The following is a 6,245-nucleotide window of genomic DNA, read 5'->3' on the forward strand; positions in this document are numbered from 1 at the left end:
CTAAACTAATTAAAACAATGGCTAAAATAATAATTTAATTGCTTTTGAAAGTATAAAAGTAATAAACTAATTTATTTTGGGTCCAAACTAGGTTAGGCAGTGGCCTATTTTGGTGATACTAATTTAGGTGCTAACTTGGTATTTTAAAGAAACTAAAATATCATAAACTAAAAAAAGAATAAATAAATGAAAAAGGAAATAAACAAAAACCAAAAAAGGGGGAAAACCCCGCTGGGCCAACCGGCCCAGCTAGCTGGCCAACCGCCTGGCCTGCTGCCCCCTGCTTAACCCCCCCAACACCCACCGAAACCCTAGCCCACGACCGCACAACCCCCCCACCCCCGATCTCTCTCTCACCCACCCCCGATCCAGATCGGATCAGGCACCTCACCCCAGTGCCCTTCGCCGGTGTCCCGTCACCTGTCACCGACCACCGCCGCCCGAAACCCCCTCGACGCCGTCCCCATCGCCTCGTCGACCGGCGCCCACCTCCGCCACCACTGCCGTGCCGGCGCCTCGCCGTCTCGGTCGCGTCCGCAGTGGCCCCGGCGAGCATGCCCGCGCCCAAGGGCTGCCGCCTTCGCCCCGCAGCTTCTCTGTCGTCCCCGCGCCGTGCCTCCACAAGCCTCTGCTCTGCCTCGCTCCGGTCGGCCCGTCTGGCCGCCGGACCTCATCGTCAGGGTCCATCCGGCCTCCCCGAGCCCTCCTCTGCAACGATGTGAGCCTCCGGCTCCGCCTGGCTTCTCCCCTCTCCTCCCTGTACCCTCCAGTGCCGGTTGACGCTAGCTCCGCCGTAGTCGCCGCCTTCCGTCGCCCCGGCGCTGTTTCGGCCGCTCCTAGCTCCAGACGAAGGCACTGCTCAACGCGGCGCATCGCGCTTGGCCGTTTGACACACAGGCTGGCCCTTTCGGTTGCCGGAGCCGCCGGCTCCGCGCGCGCCGCCATCCGCTGAACTCACGCACACACACGTTCTAACACTGGGTTGATCCACTAACGTGTGGGCCCGCCCGGTTTCACCATTCCCTTAAACCACCTAATTAGAACCTAATAAAACAGTTTAGTTGAATAACTAAAAATGACATGTGGACCCATTTCATTTAAAATCATGTTTAAAAATATCTAAGGTCAATGACATGTGGCCCCCCACTTAATCTGTTAACTTAATTAAAACTGTTTAATTTACCCTGTTTTTATGACATGTGGGTCCTGCATGAATAAACGAATTAAAATAAATAAACAAACTATTAGTTAGTTAGTTAATTAAAGTACTAAACACTCACTGACCAGTAGGCCCCACCCGCTAATTAGGTTAATTAGATTAAACCAACTCTGTTTAGTTAGTTCAGTCAATGACACATGGGTCCCACTGGACCCACATGTCAGTTTTGACCCAGTCCACCGCACTGTTGACTGATGACCTCAGCATTGCGTCACGATGACATCAGCGTACACTATTCTGGATAATGTTGAGTTAAATTAATTAAATAAATGCTAAATTTAAATCAAATCTTTTACAATTAATATAGAATAAACCGTAGCTCGGATGGAAAAACTTTGTACATGAAAGTTGCTCAGAACGACAAGACGAATCCGGATACGCAGCCTGTTCGTCCGCCACGCATCCCTAGCATAGCGAACACGCAACTTTCCCCCTCCAATTCATCTGTCCGAAAACGAGAAACACCAGGGATATTTTCCTGGATGTTTCCCACCTTCGCCGGTATCACCTCCTACTGCGTTAGATCACCTCTAGCATCGTGTATTGCCATGTTACGATTTGTGATGCTTTGATTGCTCTGTTATTTATTGTGTTCCCCTTCCGTTACTTCTTTCCGATAGACCCCGAGGCTGCCGGCGACCCCCAGTTCGACTACGGTGTTGACGACCCCTACTTGTCAGAGCAACCAGGCAAGCCCCCCCTTGATCACCAGATATCGCCTACTCTCCTCTATACTGCTTGCATTAGAGTAGTGTAGCATGTTACAGCTTTCCGTTAATCCTATTTTGATGCATAGCCTGTCATTGTTGCTCCAGCTGTTGATACCTTACCTGCAATCCTAAATGCTTAGTATAGGATGCTAGTTTACCATCAGTGTCCCTACATTCTTGTCTGTCTGCCATGCTATACTATTGGGCCGTGATCACTTGGGAGGTGGTCACGGGTATATACTTATACATAATATATGATACTTGTGGTGATTAAAGTCGGGTCGGCTCGTAGGAGTACCCGCGAGTGATTCCGATGTTGGGGGCTGAAGGGGCAGGTGGCTCCATCCCGGTAGAGGTGGGCCTGAGTTCCCGAAGGCCCCCGACGGTTACTTTGTGGTGGAGCGACAGGGCAGGTTGAGACCACATAGGAGAGAGGTGGGCCTGGCCCTGGTCGGCGTCCGTGGTTATTTCAGAATAACACGCTTAACGATATCTTGGTATTTGATCTGAGTCTGGCTACTGGCCTATACGCACTAACCATCTATGCGGGGACAGTTATGGGCACTCGACGTCGTAATATCAGCCGAAGCCTTCGTGACGTCAGCGACCGAGCGGCGCGCGCCGGGTTGGACCACGTAACGCAACTTCCTTTGTAATGGAGGTTGCTAGGTCTGCTCACCGGCCGCGTACGCAACGTGCAGGTGTGCAATGGGCGATGGGCCCAGACCCCTGCGCCATAGGATTTAGACTGGCGTGCTGACCTCTCTGTTGTGCCTAGGTAGGGCTGCGACGTGTTGATCTTCCGAGGCCGGGTATGACCCAGAAAAGTGTGTCCGGACAAAGGGGATCAAGCGTGTTGGGAAATGTGGTGCACCCCTGCAGGGAAGTTAATCTATTCGAATAGCCGTGTCCCTCGGTAAAAGGACGACCCGGAGTTGTACCTTGACCTTATGACAACTAGAAACAGATACTTAATAAAACACACCCTTTCAAATGCTAGATACAATCGGTGATCGCTCTCTCACAGGGTGACGAAGGGAGGATCATCGGTTAGGATTATGCTATGCGATGATACTTGGTGAACTTACCATCTACTCTCTTCTACATGCTGCAAGATGGAGATGGCCAGAAGCGTAGTCTTCGATAAGGACTAGCTATCCCTCCCTTATTCCGGCATTCTGCAGTTCAGTCCACATATGATACCCCTTTTCCATTTGAAACCAATGCATACATATGTAGTGTAGCTCCTTGCTTGCGAGTACTTTGGATGAGTACTCATGATTGCTTTTCTCCCCCCTTTTCCCTTTTCTATATCCGTTTGCTGCGACCAGACGATGGAGCCCAGGAGCTAGACGCCATTGTCGATGACGACTACTACTACTCGAGAGGTGCCTACTACTACGTGCAGCCCGCTGACGGCGACCAGGAGTAGTTTAGGAGGATCCCAGGCAGGAGGCCTGCGCCTCTTTTGATCTGTATCCCAGTTTGTGCTAGCCTTCTTAAGGCAAACTTGTTTAACTTATGTCTGTACTCAGATATTGTTGCTTTCGCTGACTCGTCTATGATCGAGCTCTTGTATTCGAGCCCTCGAGGCCCCTGGCTTGTAATATGATGCTTGTATGACTTATTTTATTTGTAGAGTTGTGTTGTGATATCTTTCCGTGAGTCCCTGATCTTAATCGTACACGTTTGCGTGTATGATTAGTGTACGATTAAATCGGGGGCGTCACATGTTCTCACCAACACTGTCATGTAAACATTTATTTATGTGTTAATAGCCATATCATTTCTCAATTTACTTTATTTCCCAACACAATCACTTGCAGCTTTTCCCTTTTTTCTCACACTGACCTGTTTGCTCAAACTTAGCACTACTGCTGAAGATGATTCCGTAACATTGTAGTTCTCATCATTTATGTCCATTGCCTGGCAAAAACAATGAAAATATACTTTCTGTTAAACACTACAACTGTAGTCAAGATCTTGCCACAATTTATGATTGAGAAAAATATATGCTAGAATTATATTTGCACTACCCAGTTTTGTAAGTACTTACAGTCTGTTCATTGTTATTTGACATCCGCAAATGTTCCGTGATGATGTTTGATGCAGCTTCTTCTATTTCTTTGTCAATGCCCCAAATAAATTGAACCCTATTTCAGCTTCTTGGCTCTCAATCAGTTCCTGGAAACCATTTTTGTGTGTTAAAATTTGTTAGTTCATATCACTTTCTAAGAAGAAATGCATTTTGAAATCACACATGCCAAACAACCAACCTCAGTTTCTTTCCTCAAACTTTGATATTGAACAAACTGATCAAATTCTTCCATCAAAGGACATCCCTAAGAGAAAAGTGAAAGGAATTTAAATGATCTTTTCATCCTAACTGAAATCCTACGTGAAGCGATGACTGAATCAAGGACAGTGACCTACCACAGTTGTAGATTCTGCAGCACATTTGCCCGCTGTAGGTTCGAGCAGCTTGTCATCATTGTTGTTCCTTCTCTGCTTCACTTCTTTTCCATTGGATCCAGTTCTTTTGTAAGTTTGCTTCTGCATCCACAAGAAAACATCACACATTTTCTCTTTTTTATTCAGTTTTAAAATAACACACTCAACTTGTACTTTTTATAAACAAGAAATGTAGATGCTAACCTTCTTAGTAATCTCTTTCTTCTTACTCATTACTTGCTGGTTAGCAAAACTACTTTCACCTTCCATCTCGATGTACCGTAGGCTGCAACCATAATTCAGAATCATCTGTTACTTTTTTTAAACAAACAAGACAGTATGCGAAGTAAAATGAAACGGGTGACAGCAAAAGCATAACAGAAAACGTGAACCCAATTACTGTTCATCGAACTCCAAAGCTACATCTATCTCTAATTCTAACAACAAGTGCAAATCAGACCACAGGAAATTATTCACAGCATTAAACTAGGTATTTGTTCGCCAGATCAACAACAACTAACTGGCCAACGTTCAACAACTCCCCAATTTTAGCTAAACCTTAAACTAGGTATTTGTTCACCAGATCAACAACAACTAACTGGCCAATTCTACCTCTTAGTCTCCTAGAACTACAACTAAATTTTCTTCCACTTCTTCCGCATTTTCCCCCAACCAATCTTTCTTCAATGCACAATAGAATTAAGGAAAGGAAAGGAAGTAGATCAAGAAGAGGGAGCGAGGTATTACCTCTGCGCTCGAGGAGCGCCGCCGGTGGAAACAAGATGGAGGTGCCCTGGCGGCGCCGCTGCTACCCTGCCGCCGCCTGTCTTGTCCACAGATTGGTGGAATAGATCGAGCCACGTACCGCCCAGGTCTTATCTGGTCGGAGCCTGTTTTTTTCCTCGTGTATTTTCTGTTCAGCAACAGACAAGTGAGACCGTCCACTTACAACATTTTCCCCATTTCGCTTCTCTGTTCTCCCCCCTCCCCTCTGCTCGTCATCGCCTCTCCTCAGATCTGAATCCTCCTTTTCACCGGAATTTCTTCGTTGTGTTGAATAGGCTCTAAACAAAAGGTTCGATCCCTTCTCCATTCCGACCTCCCTAGGTTCTACTCACCTCGAATGTCTTCATATGTGCATATTTTTCTTTTTTTTAAACGTGCGGAAGCATCATCGTGATTTACATCTTCTTCCAAGGATTGGAAGTTTTTTAGCTGGGACGACGTGTTCTGATGGACTAGTGTTAGTTTAATTCATACCTACTCCATGGCCTAATTGAGTTTCTGTACTAGGGCATGGAACAATTTTCATCACAAATTTTTTTCGTGTTTAATTCCACGTACAAGTTACATCTATAATTTGGTTATCTAACTGCATCTCTAATAGTAGCCATGTTGCATTTCATGAACAAGAAGTTAGGGGTTAGTTTTTTTGCAGCAAGCCATGTAATGCAACATGTGGTTCTGCATCATCTTCCACCACATATATATGTGGAATTGCATTCCATGAAATTTTCAGCAGCCATATAGGGAAATTAGTACATGCCAGTACTAGCAGCCTTGTTGAAATATTGTTGTCTCGGTTGGGCTGTACACTTTTGTAGGAGCCGTTACTCAATGTCTCTGTTTTGGTCATGCCGATTTTTCTACTCCGCGGCTATGTTCATGGCAATTCACATGTTTTCCCTACTGATTTACACTAATTCCTAGAAGTACTATAAAAAGTGCGTATTACAAGATATTTTCAGTAATCCTAATTCTACCAACAGTGCTTGATGAGCTCCTGTTTGTTACTAGCTCAACACAATGCTCACAATGAATGCAGATTTAGAAATTAGCATGAATACTGTTAGTGTTCATTCCAT

General features: G+C 45.7%; 1 long non-coding RNA gene across 1 annotated transcript; it reads left to right on the top strand.

Annotated features, from left to right (window-relative positions):
- The first annotated feature begins 337 nt into the window (after positions 1 to 337).
- On the top strand, positions 338 to 3,712 carry LOC147975979 (uncharacterized). The gene is made up of 3 exons (XR_015601263.1): positions 338 to 718; positions 1,840 to 1,908; positions 3,261 to 3,712. It is a non-coding gene; the product is annotated as an uncharacterized LOC147975979 (long non-coding RNA).
- Positions 3,713 to 6,245: the final 2,533 nt, after the last annotated feature.

This window comes from Triticum urartu, chromosome 4A (assembly GCF_056163025.1).
Source record: "Triticum urartu cultivar PI428250 chromosome 4A, HENAU_Tu73, whole genome shotgun sequence".
Lineage (NCBI taxonomy): Eukaryota > Viridiplantae > Streptophyta > Magnoliopsida > Poales > Poaceae > Triticum > Triticum urartu.